Genomic DNA, 24,450 nt, shown 5'->3' on the forward strand with positions numbered 1-24,450 from the left:
GGGTGAGGGTACGGGTCGTACTTACACTGTTGGGGTGGGGGTACGGTACGTACATATGCGGTTGGGGTGGGGGTACGCTCCATGCATACGCGGGTGAGGGTACGGGTCGTACTTACGCGGTTGGGGTGGGGGTACGCTCCATGCATACACGGGTGAGGGTACGGGTCGTACTTACACTGTTGGGGTGGGGGTACGCTCCATGCATACGCGGGTGAGGGTACGAGTCGTACTTACACTGTTGGGGTGGGGGTACGCTCCATGCATACGAGGGTGAGGGTACGGGTCGTACTTACACTGTTGGGGTGGGGGTACGCTCCATGCATACGAGGGTGAGGGTACGGGTCGTACTTACACTGTTGGGGTGGGGGTACGGTACGTACATACGCGGTTGGTGTGGGGGTACGCTCCATGCATACGCGGGTGAGGGTACGGGTCGTACTTACACTGTTGGGGTGGGGGTACGCTCCATGCATACGAGGGTGAGGGTACGGGTCGTACTTACACTGGTGGGGTGGGTGTACGTTCCATGCATAGGGGGGGTGGGGGTAGGGTCCATACATCTCTATCCCCACGCTATGTGATACTTGTGCGGGCCGTACCCAGGCCTTTGCCACGTGGGTACGATCCGTCCCGCCATTGTTGGGGTGACGTGGGTGTGGGCGTGGGACGTCTCGTAACCACGCTCTTGAGGCGTGGGTACGGGACGTACCGGTCTGGTTGTGTTGCCGGTTCGCGTGGTGACGGACTTCCGTTGTGGCGGTCGCTGGCTTAGCTGGACACGCCCCCACCCCCTCGTAGTGACCAGGGCATGGGTGTCAGGTATGTCCTGGGCATGTGTGGTGTGTGACTTTGGTGGGGGTTTTGTGGCCTGCCCTGGTCCTGCCACCCCCACCCCCCCCCTTTCCCCCCTCCCTTAGTTGTTCTGACCTTCTGCGGCGTCTGCGTCGGAACCTGTAGAGGAGGTGGACTGCTATGAGGGCCGGGATGACACGTAGGTTCGGGTCCATGTCTGTCCATCGCGTACAGGTCCTCCTTGTTTGCGTCGTCCTGTGTGTCTGTCGCGTACTGGTCCTCCTTGATCGCGGGGTCCTGTCTGTCCGTCGCGTACTGGTGGTCCTTGTTCGCGTCGTCCTGATTTCCCGGCAGTTTTTGGCAGCCGGAAAATATTCACCGTGCGGGATGACGTCGGTGCGAATCGTGATTCCTGGTTCGTGAATGGCAGGCTGCGAGCGTCCCGACGTCAGGTCGGCCCTTTCCCGGATCGCATTGGTAGGTTTATTTTGTTCGGTCAGGCTTTTTTACGAATCGTACGGAAATGGTGTTCCGTGCGAATCGTAATTCCTTGTTTGTAAATTTTGACGACCGGGTACGCGTCGGACGGAGATTTTGCTCCGTCCGACGGTTCGTACCCGGTTTTTACCGGAACGTGATCGGCACCTTATTATTTGATAACTTCAGTTTGGGGAAATGCTTCTTTCACTTAAATGCTTTGTAATTTAACATCATTTTTTAATGGTTAAGTTGTATTTTAAGTTACTATTCTGAAAATGCCACTTTCAGAAAGCTGCCATTTTGCTGCCTCAACCAAATGCGCCTTTCTGCCAGTGACCTGGGTCATATGACTGTGAAGGTTTGTGGTGTTTTGTGTGTGAGAAGTTGGCCTGGTCTATGCTGTCCACTAGTTATAGTGGGCACCTTGTACCAGTCCAAACAACCCTTATGGATGAATAGGTTTAAAGACAACCTTTATTGAAAGCTATCCTAGTGGTAGCTATGGAGAGCAGCCTTCAGGCTAAGTCTTGAAGGAGTGTAAAGCAGCATGGTTTACCAGATTATAACCTCTTGAATCACTAAATGAAAGGAGAACCACACAAGGTATATATAAAAATATGTATTTATTTCTAAACACTCACTACCAATCTCTTAATGAGATTAGAGTCCAAGATACACAATAATACAGTTCTAAAACAACAGTAAATAGCACAATATACAATGGGCCCTAGGGGCGGACTAAACCATATATTAAGAAAGTGGTATAAGAACCACAACTTGACTAGACACAGGGCCTAGAGCACTTAGAATCGCTGGGACCCCAAGGAACCACCCAAGGTAGTGACACAGGAGGCCTACGGGTGAAGCGTGCAGCGTGAGAACACAGGCGCGAGCCTCATACTATTCTATAAGAAAGTCGCGGTTGGAATTTTAGAAGTTAAGGACACTTAGGAGAGGACTTTGAGCAAACCCCTTTATACTTAGGGGGTTCTAGGGCCAGCACCCTCGGGAGCACCGGATTACTGGAGTTACCTCACGTAGGGAAGCCGGGTGCATAGGTGTCAAATGGTGTCGGGAATCGTCGTTTACTTCATTGGCGATCTACTGCAAAGTGCTGCTGCCGGGAAGAAGAAAAGTGTCCGGTGTGATCCAAGCCTGGATCGAAGATCAGGAGAACCTAAAAGCAGAGGGGATAGAGTCTGGGTCACTTGCCAGTGACCAGCGGCACGATAGACGAATGCCCACCGATGTCGGGTGTTTTAGGTGCGAAGAGGTGAAGTTTGACTCTGCAGCCACGTTGACCAGGAGCTGGATTCGAGCTGTCCCATGAAGGATGACGAGTGCTGCGGTGTCGGTGCTCAGATTGAACCCAACAAGCCTTGGCAACAGCAACCCATGCAGAAAGAGAAAAGATGCTTCGGTGTAGACCAGCAAGGTCCTGGGGACTCCCCACGCAAGGGAGAGTCAGGACACATCTGGAGCAACCAGGTAAGACCAAATAAAGTTAAAGTTGCCTTCACAGGGACCCATCAGTTGACAGACCAGGGATCGCGAAGGGACCTCAAGAGGAATCACACAATACCAGCCCACGTGACACTCGGTGAGTGTAGGCCAGTAATCTTTGGCGGAGACACTGCTCGGGGTGTGGGCTACAAGTAGCCCAAAGCACAGCTTCAAGGATTGATGAGAAGCATATGCATGGGCACTGTGTCCAGGGGTTCCGGTTCCACGGTCCCCACGAGGGCTATGGGTCTCAGCTTTGCTGGGAGCTCGGGTCGGCCTCTGGGAAGTCTGGGAACCCACCTCCTGTGTTGCAAATTCTTGGGAGTCCGGCGGGAGCTTCGGAGATGCAAACCAGTCAGATGCGTCTTAGGTGCCTGCCTTGCAAGGGAGTAACTCCTTTACTCCAAGGGAGATTCTTCAGTCATCTGGCGCCTTATAGATCATTGACGTTCCAGGATTCTGTATCAGAGTTTCGTCCAGGTGTAATCTAAAGTCCTGTAGCCAGGGCATACTATCTTATACCCAAGGACGGGGTGGGACAAACTCTAGGGACCCACCTATGGGAGGGTTAGGAAAGAGGGGTGGCTACACCCATTTCCTTTGTCCAGTTTTGTGCCAAAGCAGGGGCTGGTAGCCCCTGCAACCGGTTTGAGCTGGACTATGCACAGGGACACCAAATGTGCCCCCAGTGCAGACTTCAAAGCACTCTTGGAGTGCACCCACCCAGCCCCAATACACTAAAGCCTGTCTGGGAGGTGGTGACACCTCCCTGTGACAGGAAACCTATTGTCCAGGCCTCCCCTGCCAGAGTTTGGTTCCGCATCAGGAGGGCAGACTCATATCTGTGGCTGGCAGCATCCATTTTGTGCTGCCAGGGCTCTGTTAGCTGGTACCGGGTATACCGGTGCTGTCATGTCTCACCCTCTAGAAGGGTGAGATCATACTCTGGTGTGGGGGTATGATTCCAAGGTGTTTGACACCAAACATGACATGTTTCCATGCAGCCATTCCAAAGTTAGCATTTACCGTTTGGTTATAATGCACTTAAGAGTATATAGCCTGGCTGCATCACAAACAACCCCGGAATTAAGGTTCCAAAAGCTGCAGAGGGGCTCTGTTCATGCATGGGCACCCTCTCACATGAATTCCAGCACCCTGCCTTCAGGATTGTTAAGGCCTGCCATAGGGTTGACTGATAGGTTTACATGTGCAGTGATATGGAGAGTTACAGTGGACCTACATCTCAGTAAGCGGTGCATGCACCACCTTACCCAGGCTGCAGTAGCAGACCTGTGGTGTCATTTTGGAAGGCTTCCCAGGGGTGGCATAATACATGCTGCAGCTACTGGTAGTCCTCTGGGGTTACTATGCCCTGGGTACATATTATACCATATACTAGGGACCTATAAGGGTACCCCAGAATCCAATCTGGAGTGTACCTAAAGTACTGGTAATCAATTTAGAGAGGAATCAGCTAGGCTGCGGTCCTGGTTAGCAGGGCCCCAGCCAGACTAAATACAAAAAACAGTGAAACATCAGCAAAAAGTGGTGGTAACTATAAGAAGCATAGCCTACTCTCCTACATTGTGTATTCCTTTCAGACATGGGGGCAAAGGACCATAGATTTGGGGCAAAGTGTTGCTCTCCTGAGCACACAAAACCACTTTGGGGGTTGTACTCAGCCATACCTGAGTTTCAAAGCATAGCCTCAGAGCTTGCCCAGCCCCTTCATGACTTTATGGTTCAGTTCTTTTTATTAGCATTTCAACAAAACTAACAGTGCCAACAGCAGGTTTCTCGGTCAAAAGTAGGCATTTAACCACTGAGGCCCTACATATTGTTGCTAATGTCATGTTGGCAGTGAATGCCCGCACCCCAAGACTACCCCCGCCCCACCTCCCAACCCTCCCACACCCCTACATTGGGACTCTTGAAATGTTCAGTCGGTCAGTTTGCTCAGTGATTTGAGGTTGGTCGGGGTGGTTCGTTTCCGGTAGGCATAGCAGTCGGAGGTATCTTAGACATGTCACTTCCCTAAATTCTTTTGAAAGCAGAGACACGTACAGGCTCTACAGATCCCCAAATGCGTCTCCCCTCCAGGCCTGGATCATTGTGATCTTTTCAATGCCCAGGATATGCCATAGCCTCTGAAGCCAGTGATTGTGTGTCGGGGTCTGCGGTGAGCCCCAGTGGCTGAGAATGTTTTGGATAGCAGCCCCTAAAGCCATTCCTATTTACTGCCCGTGTCTGGATTTCAGAGGGAAAGTTAAGGGATTTGGAAGGCCCGGAAGTATGTATGCAGGGAAGCGTGGCAATTGGGTGTCTAGATGCCTATCAATATCACCAAGTACCTAGGACAAGTACTGTTTGATTTAGGGGCATTCCCACAAGATGTGTGTGAGTGTCCCACTTCCCGCACCCCGCCAGCAGCTCGTGCTTTGTGTGTGCTTGGTACTGTGCAGTCTAACCAGGGTGTAATACCAGAATGTGGCTACCTTTGTGAGGATTTCGGTAGGGGTGTTGCTGCTTGCTGTGTGTCTGGCTCTGTAGGATATCTCAAACCAGCCTTTAACACTCAATGGCCTCCCCAGTTCATCGTCCCACCTAGCTCGCCCTGCATTGTGTGCATGCTTATTATATTGAGTATAATTTAGATACTAACCCTATCTGAGTCTTTGGCGAGAAGCCATCTCTCATAATGGTTGAGGAGACACTGTGCATTAGGTGTGGTTTGTGGATGTACAATCCAGTGTCGTATTTGTAGGCAGTGAAGTTTTTTGGGCTCCCAGAGCCCATATTCCTCGCGCATTTGGGAGAAAGAGAGCACACCCTCGATATCAAATAGATGGCCCATAGAGCAACAGGTCGAATGTTTCCACTCTGCGAACCCCTCCACCGCCGTCCCCGGAGCAAAGTCTGGAATATCAAATATTGGGGTCATTGGGGATGGGAAGGTAGTCAGTTCATGCTTCGTGGAGGTCTTATCCCAGGCTGTCATAGTCACCGGTGTGATCAGCGATAGATACCCTTTATGACTTTAAAGGGCTGTCTGCCCTGTCACTGACAAATGCAGTTAAGACCTAGGCATACTTCCTATTTGTTACCCTAGACAGTTTGGATCCAAGCTCAGGAAATGTGGAAGGTTAGACAAAGGGGGCATTCCCTACCCACAGGCGGGTACTTGGGATCAATTTGTCATCTTCAGATCCTCTCCTGAGAGAAGGGGCAGCCCTGCTGTCTGAAGAAGGAAGACTGGTTCTGCATGCTTTGAACCCAGGCTTCCCAGAAGTGACTCCAAGTATCAGTTGGCTGACCTCCTGTTCCAGCTACAGGAACACAGCAAGTATTCTGAGGCCTCCCTGCAGCTGCTCAGCTGACCAGCACCAACTGGACCTGACTGGACCTGTCTGAGCCCTGCTGCTGGCTTCTGCTCAAGTGAGACGTGATCCTCAAGAGGTAGCTACATGCCCTGGACCCTTGGCTTGTATCCTTGTGCATCCCTCCTGAACTAGAGATAAAAATCCAGAAGTTTTGGGCTCCTCATGACCACGAAGTAGGCTCTTCGAGCCAAAAAATGACTGTCCAGCTGCCCGCCACCTAGAATCTCTTGCAATGACTGCTTTTGCATCAGATGCAGCAGTCCATGTCAGCAACACAGCCAGCATCGACCACCAAAGAGGACCTCCAGTGATGACTGGTTCTTCGTGCTTCCACAGTGACTGTATGTGATGCCTGACCTGCTCCTTGCACCAACAACGACCTCTTCATGGCTCCCACCAATGTGACGCTCCACCTGCAGCTCCTTGCATGGACTTAGACTCAGAATAGTAAACACTTCAGTAGTATTTGCCTAGTCCCTGCATATGGACCGTGCTCCATTATGGTTAGTTTGAACAGGTGACTTTATCGCGGTTTAACACAACCAGATAACCGTGAATGGCGCTTTGTGCTTTTTGGCGCTATTTTCCACTTAAAAGTTTAAGAATTCATAACTCTGGTTCTTCTAATTGGATTTTTGTCATTGTGGTGTAATTTTATAAGTTACAATTAACTCTATTTCTCTTATTTGTTTTCAGATATTTCTTCTGTTCTATTTTCACTTTATTGCTGTTTGAGTACTGCATAAATACTATAGAAATTGCCTCTACGATAAGCCTGATTGCTTTTGTGCCAAACTACCAGAGGGCTAAGCACAGCTTTATTTAGTGACTTTTGTTGTTCACCCTGACAAGGTCTGTGTTTAATATTTGAGTGGGGCTTACCTTTTCTAACTAATAACCACATTTCTTATATGTTCCCTTGAACAAATTGTATAAGGATGAAAGCTTCAGCACCACTGATCATTTGTATCAGTCCATGAAATATTTTATATGTAGAAGCAAGGCCACATTATCGCTAACCATTGCTAGATGTTCATGCAGTTGTATTACTGTAAGAAATTGGGTAATTTGTAGATGGAGGGTAAAGCCTGCTCAGGCATCTACCATAATCCTTGTCGGGGTGAACAACAAAAGTCACTAAATTAACCTATAATTAACCCTCTGGTAGCTTTGAAAAAAGCAGTCAGTCTTAACTTAGAGACAATGTGTGAAGGATTTATGCAGCACACAAATAATAATTAAGTGTAAGCACAACTCAAGAAAAATCCCAAACCAATTTAGCAAATAGAGCACATTTTAATAAATAAAATGATACTAAAATGTCAAAAATCTAATCAGTAGAAACCAAACTTTTAGGTAACAAATAGCTCTTAGAAGCAGAAAGCACCAACTGCAATTATCTGGCCACACTTGACCAGGATAAAGTCAAAAGATCAGGATGATCGCAATGGAGTGTGGACCTGACACTGGGACCAGGTGATTCCCGCTGAGGATTATACCTTGTTTCCTTAATGCCAGGTGTTGCATCATGCTGCGTCCATTCCAATGAGGAGCTGTGAGGACAGCGATGCAATGTCCTGCTTCAAGTTGCATCACGCTTCATGGCTCTGATGAGGTTGCTGATCAGGAGGTACGAAGGGATTTGATGCGATTATCTGTGTCGAGTTGCATCGCACTGCATTGGTTAGGTAGGGAGGAGTACCCTCTGATGCCACTCAACGGTTCAGGATGTGGATCAGGACTCACTCCAGCTAGAGGTCAGCAGTAGGTCTCAGGCATGTCCAGAGGCAGATCCAGGAAGGCCCAGTTGCAGAAGGTCATCTGGGCAGTTGCAGGAACACCTCTGGAGTTTTTTCTGTCCTTGTAGTCCAAACAGGAGGTCAGCCAACTGACCCTTGGAGTCACTCAGGTTAGCCTGGAATGAAGGTAGGAGGGCAGACCTCTTTTGGTTGGGCAGTCCTTCTTCTATAATATCCACACGTCCAGGTGTGTACTGATGAATTGTTTTGAGGGTCCAATATTTACACCCAGTGCCAGCCTTTGCGTGTGAGGAAACCCCTGTCATACCCCAAATCTGGTTCTGGAAAGTTCTTCTTTTTTCTTGACAAGGCTCCAAGTCATCTGGGTTGACAAAAGGCTAGTGCCAGGTTTCTTTGTATGTGTTGAAAATAAGCCCTTTGATGGGTAAGTTTTGGCAGGAAACAGCTCCAACCCAACCATTCTTGCAGGATGGTCTTTCCTGCCCACACTTAATCTGCTTTTGTGTCACTGTCTGGGAGGAGCACACAAAGCCGAATATTTTAAGTTTAGATGCATTCTCCCAAGACAGGAGAAGATATGGCGCCCGGTAATGGAATGGCTAGAGAGGTAGGAAGGGCGGTCCAATGATTATGCCTAAAAAGCAGACCTCAGTAAAATGCACAAGCCACTCCTAAATTTTTCGTATCTCTCCTGGAGGGTCAGTACCTGATCAATGGTCGTTGGTCGAGAGAGTTGAAGCACAGGGAGAATGGCTATTGGAAGTGCACTTGGCAGGTCTCTTGATAAGTAAGGCAATTATCAGGACCTTGCTCTCAGGGCACGAAAAAAAGGGCAGTTACTGATGGAGGTGCTGTGGAAGGCAATCTGAGGCAAAAAAAAAGCCCAACAGTAGAGACATTAATGTTGCCCAGGAATCTGACAGAGGCACACAGTGGTTAAGACAGAAAACTGCAGGTTTTCTAAAAGTAAAGCACACAAATTATGGACTGACTGCAGAACAAATCAGACATTCACAGTTGCACAGTGAGCCCAGGAACCACGTTTAAGCATTCCCAGACACAAAAAAGAAGGCTGAAATGTGGAACATATCAAACAAACATCCCCGTCAAGAAATCTGGGTTAAATCCATCATTCTTTTGCTCACCATGCCACTCCAGTTTATAACCAGCCATGTGCAAATCAGTCTTGACCCTGCTCCTTATGGGAACAGTCCAGCCTGAATTGCCAAGCCAGGTCCTCCCTGCCCCAGAAACAGGCATCCTAGGACCAGTTTCGGGGTATTACCCCTCATCAGCCTGGCTAACTTGAATTCAGTGGTACAGTGAGTCCAGGACCCACATCTGGGCATACCCGGTGCACTTAGTGTGAGAAAGCTAAAAACACACAAATGATGGACAAAGTGCGGAACAAATCAAACATTCACCCCCAGTTAAGAGATCTGGGTTAAATTAATTGTTCTTTTGTTCACCATGTCACCCCAGTTTAGACCCAGCCATATGCAAATCAGTCTCGACCCTGCTCCTCATTGTAACATTCCATCCCGAACAGCCAAGCCAGGTCCTCCCTGGACCACAAACAAACATTCTAGGACCGGGTTCGGGGTATCACCCCTCATCACTAGGCTAACTTCAATCCAGTGGCACAGTGAGCCCGGGACCCACATCTGGGCATACCTGGCGCACTTAGTGTGAGAAAGCAAAAGACACACAAATGATGGATGGAATGCAGAATAATTCAAACATTCACCCCCAGTCAAGAGATCTGGGTAGAATCCATCATTCTTTTGCTCACCATGCCACCCCAGTTTAGTCCATGGGACCGCCAAACTCGAAGTATCAGTGCTGTTGCGGTCGCTGTGAGACTGCTGTATTACAACTATGGCGATTGGACATCCAGAAAAACATTGGAACTGCCAGGGATCTGCAATCCGTGGCAGTGTCGCGGGAATCTGAGGCTACAATATGCTTGGTGGTGCAGCTGCAGCACTTTCAAGCATATCACGAGTTTCCTCACTGTCCTTAATTTCATCACGGTGAGCCTGTCATGAAAAGGGTGTCATGCAGGGGGCACATGGTGTGCCCCTATGTCTTTCTGCACCCCCAGTTCCATCTCCGCATGGACTTTACAGTGCTTGCAGTGCAGGAATGCACTGTGGCTGTCCCACTGCACTGCCTTTCTAAAGCTTTCCAATGAGCCTTTGAAAGGAAGCTCCGCGGGCCAGCTGCCACAGGACTGCCCGCCCGGATTCCAACTTGTAATCCAGCAGGCGGTCAGTGGTAGAGTTTGGTGGTATGAGAGCGGGGCAGTGGCTTGCTGCCCAGCTCCCACACTGTCAAACTCATAATGAGGCCCTAAATCTTCTCAGAAAATGTTTGTACAAAATGTCTTCTAAGTCTGAAGGTAAGCGCTAACCGTTCACAATCTACTTCTTGAATCCAAACTGTGCTGCATCATGTTTGGCCATATTTTACTTTGCTGTGGTCTCAAGCGACTAGATGCCCATGGTTGGCACTTTGATATTTTAGGCACTAAATTCTTTAAACTTTAGAAAATTCATAACTGAGGCTCTATCAGTTGGATTTTTGTTGTTTTGTTGCCAAATAATTTATTGAAATGTACCCTTTTTTTTTTATTTATACGGTATTATTCTTGTGTTGTGTTTTCACTTTAGTACTGTTTGAGTGCTGCCTAATTACATTACGCATTGCCACTAAGTTAAGACGGCATTCATACCAAAGTACCAGAGGCTTAAGCACAGGTTAATTTAGTGATATTTTCCTTGCCGAGCCTTAAAGCCTGATAGGGACCATGGCTGTTGCTTGCCCAGGGGTCACCTCACCATTCAACCAGCAACCCGATTTCTCACAGTGAATTTTCAAGGACCACCAACTCCAGAAAACCCATTGTATCCAGAAATTCTAAGATAAAGCATTTTTTCAGGAAACATCTACCAAGTACCCATCACCACATACCAGAAAACATATATAAGTGATTCCATTCAAAGAGTACGGCTAAATACAATTGCATTTATTAAAATCAGCACAAACGTGAGACATAAGCACCGTTCTATTTCATAAACAAGAGGAAATAAAGCTAAACAGAAAAAAAGTCTCCCTTTCTGATCGTTGACAGAAAACCGGTTCCCTACATTGGATTTTTGTCATTCTGGTGTCTATTTGTTCATAAAAATGCAATCTATTTTTCTTACCGATGCTAACACCACATGTCATGGAAAATTATCTATTGAGATTAGTTTTAAAACCAAGCTCATTCATAAAAGATGCAAAAGCATCCAGCAGCTTTTGTAGACCCTTGGCGGCCCTTGAATTCAGCACTGCATCATCAGTATATAATAGGATAGGGATTGGGTGCTTTTCTTGAGCAGGGCTTATTCATGCCATTTTCAACCAGATAACTTTCTGGTTCATTAATATATAACTTTAATAGGAAAACTGCTAAAATACAGCCCTGTCTGACCAACCTCCCTATCCCAAACGATTTAGTAGATTCACCATTCCGTCCAGTACTTACCCTCGCCAAACCATTCAAATTCAATTGCCTGAGGAGAGGCACAAAAATCTGATCCACCCCTGACCTCAGCATTGTTGGCTTAGAATGGTCGACAGAATCAAAAGCTCTGGTCAAGTCCATCAATGCTACCTAGAACAATCCTTGATCCTTGTTTTGTCAGGGTATATTTGCCAATTAAAACATACAGATTTAAGGACTGTTCCACGGTACCCAACAGATTCTTAACCCATATTGAACATCTGGTAAAACCATTTTCTTTTCCTCGCAATTTTCCAATCTAGCTCATAAAATGTACCCTTCGACCTTCACCAATGAATCTAAGACAGAAATAGGGTGATATAATTTATGGTCTTCTTGATTCCCTTTTTATACAATTGGAAATAATTCATATTCATTAAGCAGGTTGTTCTGAGACTGCTGGTGACAGGTGAATTTGTGAAGCAACCTTATAGTTGAGAAGTCTGTTTGCATAATCAAAGCCTGGTTGCAGAAAGCAGTGTGCAACCCCCTTTTGCGAACAGTATGATAAGAAATCTAGCCCGACATTCGGTACGTCACTGCTCATGGCTTAAATTAGCTATACAGTTTCTGGGGCTAGTGATTTTAAGATACATTTCTTTTGTCCCTTATGAGCCTTGTGCATTCCTCTTTGGAAACACTGGACCAGATGTATGAAGAACTGGTCACATTTTACAATCAGTATTTTTTCAACCATTATATAATCTTATTATCCAACCTATGTACTAATTGATCGGTTTGTAAAATTCTGATTCGGAGTGGGTCGCATTCTAAACTACCACATGAACATTAATGAGGTAGGTCACCAAATGTGACTCACTCTAATTGTTTCCAATCACAGGGGCGGTGGCCTATAAGGGCCAGCGGTCCACCGTGTCTGTGTCTGCATTTTTTAAAATGTTCCCCTTAAAAGAAACTGGGCTGCATTTAAAAAACACTCCCTCATTTTGTTAACATTCACACAGGTGAAAGGGTCCCAAGTGGACCGCCCCCATTTTGATAATGCCATACCACTCCAGCTTGGGAGTCAGTAACTTTTCATTGTTTTGTAACTCATTTTGGTCACAAACATTTCTACAAAGGGCATTACATCAGTATTTGGAAGGAATATCCAAAACACACTCCTTCCAAATGCTGCTTTGGTGTCCATTTCAAAACATATTTAGAATTTTGGAAAAACCTTTTTGAATGCTTAAGTGTTTAGTATAAAATAAAAAGGATTTTAGCATTCCCAAATCCTCCAATTTACCAATTTGTAGGGTGTGCAAATGCTAAAACCATTCGTACCTTTGTTACCCTGTTCCTTGCAAGATTGCCCTTGTGAAACGGGAGTGCGCAGCAGTTACAAATGAATTCACATAAATTTGCTAACAAAAGCTGAAGCAAAAAGTGAAACCTTGCTACATTTCCAGACTTTTTTCTGAGCGCAGAGTTTGAGCTGGGGGTATATGTAGGTTAAGTGCAAAAAATGCCAACCTGCAGCACAATTCCTTGCCTAAATTAGTGCAAATGCAAAATGAAACCTTTTCTTCATGTGTGCTATCTCAGATGAATAACACATTTTAGGAAATTTCGTGAGAGAGCACGGCGTTTCAGGATTGAGCCTTGGGAAGAGAGTTTGGCCCCTGAACCTTTCTAAGAAATGAAGTTGCATGAGAGAAATACAGTAGTAGTAATTGTAGTTTTATTCGGCCTTCCCTAATTAAAACTTTCTGCCAAAAGCCTCATTTCTGCATAGTAAAATGTTCAAAATCAATAAGAGTACAGTTACCAAGTAATTACACAAACTAGCAAAGAAACAACGAAAATTAAAAATTGCCATTTGAACATTTTCATACATTTCGAATGCTAAAATCTAAATCCTATTCAGAATTTTACTTCTGAAAATACACCAGACACACACTCGAAAGCAGCATAGTTAACACTGGGTCTATCATTCGCAAGATGGAAGCAAAGTGCACTGGCACGAGTTCTACCATTATCCCGCACTAACAGTCGTTTTACTAACTTTCTCCTTTGGTATCTATTCTCTATTCCAGCCGCACAAGATAAAGTGCAATAGATTCTCAGGGGCATATCAACAAGCGGCAGCTATAATTATCTCTGGCCGCCCTTAGCGTGAAGAATTTTATCGCCGGCTAACGCAGATAATGATCGCCATGCTAGCGCTGTATTACCAACGCATAGCGCAATAACGATGATTATTCCTGTAATAGCGATGTTTTCCATGGAACATCGCTGCTTTTCCAGCGATGTTCCATGGAAAACGGCGATATCCTTGTTGATAGGGCTGGGTGGTCTCAGTCCTATAATCCACCACCCATTGACTAACATTGTTTAGTCAAAGGAAAAAGCAGGCGTAAGGAAAGTAGCGATAACCAAGGATAGCGCTACTTTTCTTATCGCTATGCTTGTTAGTGGGCCCATTGATAATTGGAGAAATGTCGGTTAGCGACATTTATCCAGGTATTTTGGGACAGAACGCCCACTTTGCATCTCATTAGAGATGCAAAGGTGGGCGTTACGGGAAAGGGCGCTAAGGCAAGGATTTACGCGATAGCGTGACCTTGCTGATAAAGCGATAAATTTATTGCCGCTTTTCGTCCGAAAACAGACGCAAAAGCGGCGATAATTTTTTATCGCCGCCTTGTTGATATGCCCCTTAGTTCTTCCTCAGCAACAATCAAAACGAAAACCTTCATTATAAAGAAAGCCAGAGCACACACACCACAGACAGTCAGCATTTCTGAAGGTGTTTTACACAAAGTGCATTTCTATTTAGGTACTGAACTATGCATCTCACTGAGCACGTTAGTGTTTGTGGGAGTTGTTTTTCCTTACATCACATAAATTGATCCATTTCTGACCATGGTTTCAAATTAATACTTTATGGGGAAATGATATCTTGTATCTATATGGTCAATAATAATGTTTTAGCACATCGATTTTGCTGGACTTTCAAAGGTGTTTTTGGAAAAATCATCTGCATTATCTAGATATTTCTAAAAGTATTACCTCTAGCATGAAGTATGGTGTCTAAATGCAGAGTTCCCAAAACATGTCATGAGCTTTTTGATATGATTTCATCTGACAGAAAAGCACAAATTGTATGGCCTTTCTTATGGTCTTAATTTGGATAGCAAAAATACTGTTTTTGAAGTCTAATAGTTTATTGAAAGATCTATGTATTTAAATCTGATTAGAAAATACTTGTATTTTGTTGAATTTTAAGAGAGACCTTGAGGGAATTTACTTCGCTGTTCTACTTGAAAAGCACATACACTGGAACTGGGGAAAAAGACAATATGGTCAGGTTCTTTGGAATTATTTTTTTCAAATCCTGTGTATACACATTTGCAAAACTAAAATTCTTTCATTGAGCATTAGAAAAGAGCACATGTTAAAGAACAAAATTGGTAAAGTCTCTGGCTATCTATCTGTCTGGCTTGCTCTTTTGCTTACACGCCATACTATTGGCTTTGCCAGAGTAGCATACTGCACTTGCTGGAATGCGGGTTATAGGGAGTGGTAGGGAGGCACCTAACACCAGCAACAAGGCCACCAACATTGTACTTGGTCCTAAATAGTACCTCCATAAATTAGCCCCCTGCTCAAGCTTTAGTAGCGGACACTGCACAATAAGGCTTAACTTACGAGACAGGCATATAAAGCATTTAAAAACACTAATACAATGGATATGTATGACACAACACACAATAAAAATCCCACACCAATTAATAGAAATTGGAAATAATTTTATCTTTAAAATGACTCTAAAATCATGAAAAGCCAATGTAGGGAACCGAAGATATGAATTTTTAAACAATAAACACTTTCTAGTGCTTAGAAACCAATAGTGCGACTTCTAGCCATCTGGTCACGCTTGGATGGGACAAAGTCAAAGTTTGAGGTCGACCGGGATGAAGCCCTGCTCAGATACCTCACACGGGAGGCCTCTATCAAAATCTTTCCTTCGGTCTTAGAAACGTTTCTGGAGCTTTTTCCACCGAGGACCCTCACTGCTCTCCACCAGTCCGGATTCCGTGACGGTTCGCCGGCTTGACTTTCAGAGAGCTCCCGGTCCTAGAAGTTGGACCTCCAGAGCTCTTCATTGGCACGAACATGGAATCCGGTCCAGGCTTGGCTCTCACGGTGGAGTCAGTCACCTTCTGGAGCTTTCTCCAAAAAGTTCCCCACATTTTTCCAAACTTCTGGAGGTCCTCCCAGAAGGTCTCCTGGTGGGTTCCAAGTGGTCAAAACACAAATTGAAGGGTCTGAAATCTCCTAGATGGTCCTTGGCATGCCTGGACTTCACTTCCTAAAGTGTACTTGCCAACCCCTTAAAAGTGCACTGGACGCACTGCAGGACTGGGACTCTGGCTTGAGTAGGGTCAGTTAAGCTTCGTTAACCTGTAGCTGCAGGGAGTCTACTCCTTACTCCTTTTTGTAGGAAGGTCCTCACAACTGTAGTGCCAGGCAGGCCCTTGGGTGCAGATCAAGATTCCAGCAGGACAATACTCCTTTGTCGTTTAGTTTATGGCAGCAGAACTGAGAGGCTCTGCAGCTCTCACATATTTATCTAGTGTTCTCAGGTGACGAGCACAGGACTGTCCAATGAGGTGCAGGGCAACACCCCAAAGCATGACAGCTTCCCCCAAAGTGTGGCATAGTCTTGTCTCAGAAAGTACTATTCTCTCAAAATCCTTCATGGCTGAAATGTCAGCAGATCAGCAAGAGCTAACTTAACCAAACTCAGAGTATGGCTTATTTCCATAAACTCCTCCCTTTCACATCTGAGAATTCCTTCCTTAAGCCTCCCATCTGGCAGGGAGATGCTTGACCTGTTCTTCCTTTGAAGGTGGTGCTTTATGACCCACCCCCCTGCTCTGGCATTCCTGTGCCCACGGAGCTCTCTCCATTAGATAGCCTCTGCCCAGCCAGGCCACTTATCACCTAATAAAGGCAGCCTAGCTAATCTCCTCAGGGCTGACCAATGGTTTTTGGTTTACAGAAAATAAAGTCTTATAACTTCCTTTCTGTGCAAGTTATGATAAATGTAACAATGCCAAGTTGCTGGATTTATCCATATCACTCTGTTGAGTCTTCAGGTCACAAAGGGTGACTTTCTAACAGCAATGAATTTGTATTTCAGCTGTGGTCCATTGGCCGAAACCAGGCAAATATATCACCTGCCAGAAAGCTGGATGTGGTCCTCTAATGGAAACTGTTAGAGGATGACCCTTTAGCTTCCCTAGCCATTGATTTGTTTTACTCTAAAGTGAAAAAATAAAATAAGATTGTATTGTGTTGACAATGAATGGATGAGATAATGAATTGAATGTTCTAAAAGGTGTGATGGTTGAGTGCCTTTACCTATCCCTCTTAGAAGGCAAAGGGATACATCCAAACAGTGAAATAGCATGACATCAGACTAACATATCCTCTGGGCTGATCCATTGTGTGATTGACAATGTTTTAAGCCAGTGTCTGAATGAGCCTAATCCAAGCAATGCATTGGCATTTCTCTACTACCTCCATTCTCTATGGTTTTAACGTAAGAGAATGAGTTTGCCAAACTTAAAAATCCTGGACACTTTAGGGCATATTCTTAAGGACCTATCCCCGAGTTAGCGGGACTTTATCGGTGCCAAAGTGACGATAAATTCATCGCACCATTCACAAGCCAGGTGCTAACAGCCGATATCACCAGGTTTCCTGTGACAGCAGCCGCAAAAAACATCGCCACAGATGACACTGGCAACTAACGCTAATGAGATGCAGAGTAGGCGTTCCCGTGCAAAAAGCCGCGACAACAACATTTCCCAACATTCTCAACGACCAGCCAGATCGGCGATAAGTTCACAAAACATGTGATAAGGTGCATTAGCTGCTCTTACCCGGTGTTAAGTCAGACGACAACCTGCACCATGAAAGAGAGCCCAGCCCAGAGCCACATCTGCAGAATGACAGATGCCATGGAGCCACTTATCATGCAGCTCGGAGCCACAAGAGGGCCACCACACCCACCGCCACCACACCCAGGTCTGCCACCCCCCCTAAAAAGCCCCTGCCCCCCCCCGCGGACCACCACAGAGGTAGCGCAGACAAAGATAGAGGACCTTCAGAAAACGCACCAGCCTTACAGACTTAACACCAGAGGATGTCATTGCCCACTATAGGCTCAAAAGGACAACCACCCTATGCATCCTGACCATCATTGCCCACAGGCTGACGGTACCAACACAGCGGACAACCAACATCCCTCCGCAGACAAAGCTGCTGGCTGTGCTGCACATGGTGGCCTCTGGGACCTTCCAACTAACAACTGCAAGAGTCAGAGGAGTCTCACAGCCAGCCCCATCAAAGTTCCTCACACCTGTCCTGGATGCCATCACCAGCTTGGTACCCCAGTACCTTCACTTCCCACACACTGCGCAGGAACAGCTGGAAACCAAGCAAGGCTTCTACGCCATAGCTGCCTTCCTGCACGTGTTGGGGCAATTGACTGCACACATGTGCTCCTTGTGCCCCCTGCCGCCACTGCACACAATCACCGCAACAGGAAGAACACTCATTCCATCAATGTGCAGGCAATAGTGGACCACCGTGGACTCTTCACCAATGTCGTTGCCAACTACCCAGGCAGTGTGCATGATTCCTTTATCTTCCAACAGTCCATCATCAACCAGCGCTTTGAGGCTGGCACCTATGGGAATGCATTGCCAAATGGACACACCACACACCTCAACTCCACAATCATGCATCTCACAACTCTGGGAATGCACGCGTTACAAACTCACACACAACATGCCAAACAACATGCCCACCTACCAGGCACGATAGCACAACTTACTGTGGTGACCTGGGCAAGCCATGTACACGAGCCATCAACAGCATGGTACCTCAGCCACACAATAGCAGAATGTGGGGAGAGGTGGGAACCATGCATGTGTGAAGGAGGCAAGTGACTCATGAATGAGAATTTACACAATGCCAAGTGTGGAGTGGATGTGCTGGACAGACTGCAGTATGCAGACCACGGACATGCCCATGTCGACATATGCTGCTGGTGTTTGGAGTGTAGTGAACAGGGGACGCAACAATGTCACCTCAGGCAGTGGGGAAGACCTGGGACGATGATGGGGAAGATGTGGCAGGTGTAACACACCCTACTGCAGCTGCAGCAGGAATATCCCGAAAGGACACAATCTTGGACAATTTCTTCACATGAACATGATCAGCTCTGATGCCCCTACTTCAGTGCACTGCGACTCGCTGACCCTTCTAATTGGATATTGGGTGGCCTCTGTACTTACTACGACTACCATCATGATGCTTCGCAGTTGTTTGTGTGATGTTGGTGTTTTCTGTTTCCGCTTTAATGGTGAACACTGTTCAAGTTGTTGCCAGCACCAACCACTCCCTGAGGGCTGGCTCACACTCACCCCACACCCATCCAGCAAAGGCGTCACTGGTCAGGTGACCCTGGTAATAAAGAGTGGACGGGCGCACGTGCCCGTAGCCAGTTCAACTGACTAGCAAAGTGTGTCCGTGTGCTCATTACGTATGCATGATGGCCCCGGGTTCTACCACATTACATTGTGCGTTGTACAGTGGACGCAACCATGTCACCCCAGGCAGTGGGTAAGACCTTGTACATGTAGCTCTGTCATCCCCCCTTCATACGTAAGAGTAACGGACTGGGCCGGCGTACGCAAGCCCAGCATAGGTGTGTGAATGATTGTCCCGGGGCTCTGGGCGTGGTTCTGTACTGGAAATGTGCAATTGCGTGTGGCTATGTCACTGTGTGTGTGTCCGTTGGTGAGTGTAAGAGGTTCCTGATGGACACCCACGTATGTAATCGAGTTTGGCTGCCATGAGTTCAGACCCCAGCCCCACCTGTTCAGCCACCTCGTTCTGGCAGTCTATCACCTGGCTGTGAAATGTGATGGGTGCTTCTGTGAGGTGCTGGGAGCCATCCGTGGTGGTGTGTGCTTCCTGCTGTGTGGTCTGTGCAGGGGTGGGGTCTCCTGGATGCAGCTGGGCTGCCCTGCTCCTGGAGATGGGTTGCCTAAGATGTCCATGTGCTGTTGTAGGGCGTCGGTGTCAAGGGTGTGGAGATCCTCTTCATCATCACTGAGGAGTTGTCTGGTCTGCTCTGCAGGAGGTGTTGACTGTCACTCTGCTATGTTAAGGGAAGATGCATTTTCACATTATGTTGACATGTATGTTGACGCATTGTTCATGTTTACCTCGGGACTGCATGACAATGTATATTGTGACTGTTTGGGAGGAGCTGACTATTTGATGCGGAACAGTGGACATTTGAACGACATCACGGATGTGAGGTTGTACACGTACATTTTAATCTCACAGTTTCCTGCTATGCCATTGGCCAGTTTCCAAGCACAGGCGAAACCAGTTGTGTCCTCTGTTCTGTCGTGGGAGTGTTGCACTTTGTACCACATTGTCGTCGATGTTGATGCGCTGTTATTGCTATGTTTGTGTGCTGCATTGTAGGAGAGTCGCCCCTGCTGCTCAGATTTGGCTGCCCCTTATCCCTTTCAGGCGGTGTGCCTCTGTGCTTCGACAGTGCTGGGATGTTTCGGACTTGGGTATATTGGGCTCTTGGTCGAGTTGTGACTCTTGGGCATGGTTTGTCCGCAGATGTTTTGTAGCGTCAGGGGTGGTTTGTGCACGTGGATGTGTCAGAGTGTGGCCTGCTCCTTTCCGGATGTGGTCTACACTCAGCCACCTCAGTGTCTTGGCGTGCACAATGTCATGATGATTGGACTGCAGCCATGCTAATCGTCGTGTAGTGTTACTTGCATTGTCGGTGTGGCTCACAAATACGATTCTTGGCTGGGTTTTGCATGTGTGCATGTGTTGGTGATGTGTGGGGTGGTACCCCTTTGGGCACGTTGTGGACGGGGGCCTACATGGTGTTTGTATGTGTGCTGCAGTGTGCCACGGGTGTCAGGGACATGACTCAGAGTCATTGTGGGTGTGCAGTGTGCTCTGCTTAATTGTGCATGTGTGCCATTGTGCCTACCTACCCCTGCCCCCCCCAGTCCCTGGTCGGTACTCACCCTGTTCATGTTGTGTTAGGTCATGTCGAGCAGTGTCTGAACCCCCAACTCCTGCCACCGTCTCCCCACTGCTGACTGTGGCCACCATTTACTCCATCTCATCCAGCTCTTGGTGTTCCACTGGACTGCCACCTCCCATCTGCATTGCTGCCTGATGGTTCTCAGCACCTCTTGACCTCTCCAATTGTTCTCTTCCTCACTCCGACTGCATTCATCTTGACCAGGATGTCCTCCCATATTGCATTTTTATTTGCCAATGGCACGTTGTAGGTGATGAACAGTTGTTGGCGGTGTTCTATCACCTCCGTGATGATGTTCCTGTTTTCCTGCGGACTGAACCTCGTCTTCCTCTGCTTCTTTCCTTGCCCTTCCATGATCCCGAGGTCCAAGGCAGGTCCTCCTGGGGGCTTGTGGGGTTCTGGTCATCCTCTGTACTTGCTTCGGCTTCCTCCATGGTACTACGCAGTTTGAATTATTTTGTTTGTGTTTTTCGGTGTTCTTATAGTTCATTTTCCCAAATGACGCGTGGGAATTGCAGGCCTGTGACTGGTTATCGCTGATTTTTGTAACGCAATTGGCCACATCTCAACTTTTTTCGCATTCGTGTTTCTCGTTTTTTCGGCGTCGTGTTCATTTTAACGCGGTCATTTGGCTCGTTATTGTGAGACTATCGCATGGTGCCGCCGGGTTGAGAATACAACGTTAACACGGCGTTATTTTCTCGCAATATACTGCGATGTGCAAAGTTGCGTTAAGCAATTTCTGAGATAGTTATCAAACGTTCTAGAGAATATCCCCCTTTGTGTACTATATTACTACTATTAGGGGTGGGTGGAGTTTTGTCCACTCCGTGATCCACTTGGAAGACGGAGTTCTGGCAAAACTCTGTCAACCGCTGTGTGGCAGAGTTTTTTCTCATGCACTGCTCGCCATCATTAAGGGAGGGGATATTCTAGTGACAAAGTTGCTAACAATGGAATATAAAGTTAGAAGTTCTGATTTCAGTTCTGGGATAATCCTTTTATATGGAGTTTTCATCTATGAAAAAGTCAAAAATCCCAAACAAATATTATCATTTCAATAATTCGCTACTTTTTGTATGTGTCTTTTCTGTGAGTAATACATGAAAGGTGCTAGTGAATAGCTGAGCTCTCAGTTCCCCTGAATATGCAGACGTGGGCAGGGTCATGCAATAGTAATGTGGTTAACAACCATAAACTAGTGACAAACCTTAAGACATTATTGTATTACACCTATTTGAGCACCCGACCTGCACCTAAATGCAACAGTCCTTTATAGGACAGAGTGTATTGTACAGTAAAATAATATATGGGAAAATGTGAATGGAAAAAAAATAGAAATTGTGTTTACCCTAGAGTACTTAATCGGCGTACACCCGTATACCATGCACTGCTAAATTTAAGAAAACATGCACACTTCACCTTTTTTTGCAATTATCCTGCCATTATGATTACAAATTATGAGTAACATAAACAGGGATCTTACAGAATTATTTGCGAAGAGACAGTTATAAAATACACACAAGTGTAGGATCTAACTATGGATTTTCTAAAAGAAACGATTTTTGTCTGTTTTGGTTCATTTGGCCAATGGTTTTTAATATGATATTTTAGGTTGGAAAGCATATGAACAAAATAAAACAAATACTCAATTGGGGCTGGACATTATCACTCAGTAAAAAATATTAATTATTCAATTATCATAATAGCGCTAATAATAACGAGAATGCACTTATAACACAGCAACAACATAAGAACAGGGTTCAGTCCATAAACCGGTATATTTCAAACACTATAATTCTAATATTTTTAAAAAGCAGGCAGTGCATTTTTCTGAACCTTAGTGCATCTCTATATATTTTTTTTTAAATCACACATTCCCATCGTTGCTGAGATTAAATCAGGCTTACTGTTCATCCCTGCAAGCGCGAGGGGAAGGGAGTAGGCTGTAAATATGGCTGAGCTAAATTATGGGATGACTAAGCGCATAGAAGAAATTTTGTTTAGTGTGTACTTTATGAATACCTTCAATAAATGCATTATTAAATATTGCGTCATGATGGCTAAAGAGCTGCTAAACAATGCTAATTTTAGTTTAAATAAATGAACTGATCGATCGACCCTCATAAAACATTTGTAACTTTTTTTGTATACATGTACACTACAGCTGATACTTGCCATTCTGCATATATTTTTTACTGAAATCGACACAAATGCAGTGAAAAGCGCAATACACGCAAGCACCATTTGACCGCCCTCACTGCGTTGTGTTCAGTTTTGGAGGTTTGAATGTAGATGCATGAGTTCGATTTTGTAATTTATCTTTCGTGTTCCTTCATATTCTACATAAATGATGGACATTCTTATGACGGAATAACTGTGCTCTGAAGTCTCCCCTTGCTATACCATCTTGCCAAACAATGGCCGTAAAATAGTGATGAATTCACTTGTACGTTATTCTGGCAGCACTGCTGCGCGCATAGAGCTGTTTGTCGTGTGAGAGGCACGCAACAGTTTTGACATGTTGTTGCCTCTGTGTAAAAAAGTGTTTTATGGAAAGAAAGCAGTTTCCAACTCAAGAAAAAAGGCAAGTGATAAATATACAGCAAAGACAAAATGACCAACAAGCCAGTCATAACTCCCAAAAATACTGTAGCAGGATTCGTGGATCTAATATGTCTAATATTGTTTCTTGGGCCATGTGATGTATGAAGAGGTATACATTATCCTGTCTGTTATGAAACATTACATATGCTATGTATACTTATATTTATACTGCTTAGTGATATGAACCAAATCAAAGGTAAAGCTTCAAAACTATTTCATTCAAACACATAAAACAGTCCCGGTTAGAATGGATGATCTGTAGAGCACGGTATGCACACACTGCTCCAACAAACACACCACAATACCTTCAGTTAAAGAGCTGAGCACAAAACGTACCTGCATCCCTTGGTGTACTCTGCACCTCAGGCGGTCTAACTGCGAACATCATTTTTTGTAAATTGGTACATACACGTTTTACTTATTAATTACATTCCAGTTTTTAAACATCAAATACATGTTACTGAGCATGCATTAACTTCAGAGTTCATGCAAAAAAGGGCTTTTCGTGCCGTACACCTACCACGTTTTCTTGGGGAGTTGCATGCATAACAGCTCTTAGCAGCCGCAAGCACTGCTGTGTCAGAAGCCTGCAGTCGCTTTTGATGCAGGCTCTTGCCGGGCAGTGGGTGGGGTTTGACGCCAGGGATGCAGTGCAATACTGCATACTGTACTCTGATGCAGAGCGGACGGGGACGCGAGCAAGGGGTGCCTTGTTCCTTATAGTTTCATTCTTATTTTTCGTTTTCCAGGACGTAGACTGAGAACATTTCTGTACCAGACCTTTCCGATAATGCATCAGTGTTTCAAGATCAGTCTGATTGGATCAACATTGATCGCTCAGAGGCTGCGCTCATATCTTATTCAGAGCAGAGAGGAGAGCGGATTCAATAAGTATCTTTTCTCTAAGAACATAGAGAAACCGCACATGAGAAAGAAGCATTGGCAAAAGCAATAGGTCACACAAACAGCATTTGTGTATGCTTGCGGTTATGTTAGCACATTAAAGCACTAATAGTGGCAAGAACATATGCTATGTCACTGCGTGTTGTCCATGCATACATGAACCACCTTTGCAGTTCAGGGGGTAATTGTGTGCGTTGAAACCCATGAAACTAAGAATTCTGTGAGATTTTACGACCAGAATATCAGTTCATAGTAATTCCCCATACCAGGGGGTTTAACTCGTAATTGGTCTGTACTTGGGTGGATTCAACACACAGTAATGGTAAATTTGCATGCACATGTAAAGTTTCTCCTGTACTGTCCAAC

General features: G+C 45.9%; 1 long non-coding RNA gene across 1 annotated transcript in view; it reads right to left on the reverse strand.

Moving 5' to 3' along the window:
- Positions 1-23,915, reverse strand: part of LOC146855099 (uncharacterized) — a 284,283-nt gene extending 260,368 nt beyond the window's left edge. Inside the window, exon 1 of the long non-coding RNA XR_014980787.1 lies at positions 23,702-23,915. This is a non-coding gene — a long non-coding RNA (uncharacterized LOC146855099). The remainder of the gene's footprint in view (positions 1-23,701) is intronic.
- Positions 23,916-24,450: the final 535 nt, after the last annotated feature.

Source organism: Triturus cristatus, chromosome 4_1 (assembly GCF_964204655.1).
Source record: "Triturus cristatus chromosome 4_1, aTriCri1.1, whole genome shotgun sequence".
In the NCBI taxonomy this organism is placed as follows: Eukaryota; Metazoa; Chordata; class Amphibia; order Caudata; family Salamandridae; genus Triturus; species Triturus cristatus.